The sequence below is a fragment of the Alligator sinensis genome, unplaced genomic scaffold, assembly GCF_000455745.1.
Source record: "Alligator sinensis unplaced genomic scaffold, ASM45574v1 scaffold1192_1, whole genome shotgun sequence".
Classification (NCBI taxonomy): Eukaryota; Metazoa; Chordata; order Crocodylia; family Alligatoridae; genus Alligator; species Alligator sinensis.
Genome location: NW_005842376.1, coordinates 574,061 through 577,976, shown reverse-complemented (window position 1 = coordinate 577,976; position 3,916 = coordinate 574,061). Strand labels below are relative to the sequence as shown.

At 46.0% G+C, this 3,916-nt stretch overlaps 1 protein-coding gene across 1 annotated transcript in view; it reads right to left on the bottom strand.

Moving 5' to 3' along the window:
- The window catches only part of CLTRN (collectrin, amino acid transport regulator), a 31,935-nt gene that overhangs the window by 24,101 nt on the left and 3,918 nt on the right, over window positions 1-3,916 (bottom strand). The window lies entirely within an intron of this gene.

Here is a 3,916-nt window from a genome sequence, read left to right as displayed (position 1 = left end):
AGGAATGGGGGATGGATAAAACACTGAACTTGAAATATTATATTAGTCAAAAACAAACAACTGTTTTGCTGATTATGCTATGGCAATAACTTCTCAAACATTGTGTGTTGGACATAAAGGATTTTTGAAATGCCTGAATCATGCATTCAGATTTGTGCATTTTAAAAAGCACAATGTGCTTTTGTACAATAAGCAAAAAATTGTAACTTCACAAAAAACTGAATGGCTTGACTCTTGCCAGACTGATAAAACTGGAGATCTAATTTTTTTTTCTCAATTATGAGATGTATCAACAGAAGGTTTTTCATGTTCCTGCACCAAAAGGCTCACGTCCTCTGCTAAACCAAGCACCTCCAGAAATAAGTTGGCCACCCACTCTACCTGCTCATGCTTACTTGCTTCCCCTTCCACAAAAAAAAGAGCAGTAATGGTGCATGCCTGTACACAGAGAAGTAAAACTGAGGTTAGATCTACTCAATATATGTTCTTATTGGAGAAAGCAGATGTACCACACCTACAACATTCTTATCCCCTGTACATCCCCCCAAAAAAGAATATTACGTGCATGTACACATCATTGTGGATTATTACTGCATGTAGAGAGACAGAAGCACCCAGACCCTTTCAATAAATAAAACACACCAGCAAAACGTGGGCTTTAGCAGTATCTTTGGTCTTGGCCTCTGCTCTCACATTTATTAATTTTGGTTTCATCTTATTTTGGTGACTTCAGTTGGCTCAGTGGGCTTTCATCAGAATTTTTATGCTTATTTCTAATGACTCGCAAAAGATGAACCACGTTTCTATAACAAGAGCTATGATTCAGACAGACTGGTTTAAACATTCTCTCTGCAAATTACAGTTTCTTGGAAATAGGTTAATAGAGTCGGAACAAATGCTTCCTGCATTTGTTCAGTGTACCTTACCGCAATCATCCAGAAAAAAGTGCCTACTCTTTAACTTTCAGTATAAAATGAGCAAACCCATAACCCAAAAGTGCAGCAACTTATGGTAAACCCACAATTGACCTTGAACCCTCTTTTTTAGTAGACAATTCCTGCACTGTCAAAATAGCAATACAGAACCAAACACATCAGAATAACTCAGTGCTGAACATTACAAATTATGATTTTTTTAATGCAAAGAGTTGAGAATGTTCAGGGATTTCACTCTTTCTGCAGAAAAGTGGGACAGTGGGCCATCCCACCTTCTTTTCTGATTCTTTTTCGAGCAGGGATTCAGATAAGTGAAAAGGCAGGAACTTACAGAGGTATTAACCATACAATAAACTAAAATAATAAATGAAGAGGTTTTAAATGGACTTTTTGAGATAAGGAATAAAAGAGGAACATCTGTGGACTACGGGTGTAGATGAAACAGGGGCCCTAAATTGAAGCAGTGGATTTTTAAAAGCACCACTTCAATTTAGGGTGAAGTAAACCCCCCATGTCATGCACACACCTGTGCACTTACCTGACCCTGGCAGCGGGGAGGGGAGGGCATGCTTCCAGCAGGCAGAGTGGTCCCTGGGCTGCGGGGTGGGCTGGTGTTTCTCTCCACGGCAGTGGTGGTCCCCCCCCAGGCAGCACCTGTCTGCAAATACCCAGCTCAGGCAGTCCTAGGGGTAACTGCAGCCATGGAGGGAAGCATCAGGCCCCCATGCAGCTCAGGCAGGCTTGCAGGCTCCAGGGAAAAGGCAGACAGGCTGCACTGCCAGGCAGGCAGGCCTCTGGGCTGCTGCCAGACTGCCTGCCTGGGCTTCCTGCAGAGACCTTGAGCTGCACAGAGCCCAGTGCTTTGCTCCTCGGCTGTAGGGCCAGAAACTAAATCTCCTTGCAGAACTTTTAGTTTGCTGTACCCCAAGTTATTTTGGGCGCATTACACCACCAAATTTACTACAGCGGCTGGAATTACAGCACAGAACGCTGCCAATGTGTGCAAACACCAACACTATTAAAGCGGTGCAAAAGCATTTAACCCACTTTAAAGTGTTGTGCACATATGCCCCTCATTTCGTCTACACACGACCTAAGACAACAACTCAGGCTTTGGCTGGGGTTATAATGGAATAGTAAATGTGGACTCCAGGACTAAGTACAGACAATCAAAAAACCTGAGGTAGAATCAATTCAATCTTTGTGGGTTAGTCTAAGCTGTGTAGACTGAACTGATAAGCAAGTAAACACACATTCACATTTGATTCTGGAAATGTAGCCACAGGCCTGCAGTGACCCAGGTCAGAAACCGGGGATTGCTAGAGCATGCCTCCCTGCTCATCTGGAGCAGACAGCATGGGCCAAGGCTAGCCCATTCACTGTGCGAGAAGGGGTTTGCAGAGGAAGCGCAAAGTATTGTGAGATTCTGGGGGACTATAAGTTAACTTGAATCTGCAGGGGATCTGGAACAGACATTCAATAAACTGATTTAACCTAAATCAATTAAGTCTTATTCTACATCCATCCAGATTTATCTTAAACTAGTTTTGGCCATTTTGAAAGCAGTTTATGTGCACTAAACTTCTGTTATGTTATAAATTTGAACCAGTTTCCCATCACTTACACCAGTTTATGTGTAATTTCTGTTCCAAGCCCAGGGGTTGGCCTATGTCTAACAGCCAAAGCCATGAGTGTTGAGATACTGTGGTGAGGTAGGCCATTAAAAGAACATAAATAAGAAACTGGAATGGTGGAAGGGTTGTACTCAACCTGGCGAGATGTGAGCAGTGGGGTACCCCGGGGCTTGGTCCTCGGGCCCGGAGTGCTTAAGATCTTCATCAGCGACTTGGACAAGGGGGTGGAAAGCACACTGTCCAAGTTTGTTGATGACACTAAGATGTGGGGTGAGGTGGACACACTTGAAGGGAGAGAGAGGCTGCAACTAGATTTAGACAGACTACAAAAGTGGGCAGACGAGAATAGGGTGGGGTTCAACGTAGACAAATGCAGGGTGCTGGACCTTGGGAGAAGGAATCCACAGCATACATACAGGCTGGGGAGTTCCCTTCTTGAAAGCACAGAGGTGGAAAGGGATCTTGGAGTCATTATTGACTCCAAGATGAACACGAGTCACCAATGCCCGACCGCAGCCAGCAAGGCCAGCCATACCTTGTCATGCATCCAAAGGTGCATCTCAAGCCGGTCCAGAGAAGTGACACTGCTGTGTGCACCCTGCGGTGGAAACATAGGGGGCACATGTACCCCCAGATTTGTCTGTGGGGTGGGGGCAGATGCAGGCTGCCTGCTGCAAGCTCAGGGATGCCCACCCTGCTGCCCTCCTCCAGAAGCCCTGCGCCATCATGGTGAGGTGCCCCCTGCCTGCCCAGCAGCAATAGGGTCAGCAGCGGTGTAGAGTTGTGTCCCTCACTGCTGCTAGGTGGGCAGGGGGTGAGTGGCCAGCATGTGGATCCCTGGGGAAGGGCAGCAGAGTAGGGAGCCCTGAACTCAGAGCAGGCAGCCCACATCTGCCCCGACCCTGCTTGCCTCTGCTCTGGCTGTGCTGCTGGAAGAGGCAGCGGGGTGGGGAGAGGCAGGCATGTGTTCCACCTTTAAAGTTTAGAGAGATGGTTATCCTAAGACATAAAATGCTATAGTAATAGAATATTGAATGTAGATCATACCATAAAGTCATTCATCATCATTTTAAAGACAGCTGTATTCTGACAATATTGCAATATTTATAGTGCAAACAGGTTATTTATTTGCACATAGAGTTATTGAATGACTCCCTACATGCCATCTGCACCTTTTGAGAACAGTTCCAAAGGAAGAAAAAAAATCCCTGACATGTCTATCCTCACAGTAGCAAATTGCCCTTCAAGAATGATGGAGGGGGTGGATCAGGGACAGAGTGCCGCCACCCACCATCCCACACCACCACCTCCCAGGAGCGGGGGAGGGGGTAGCTGGAAGCGGGGTAG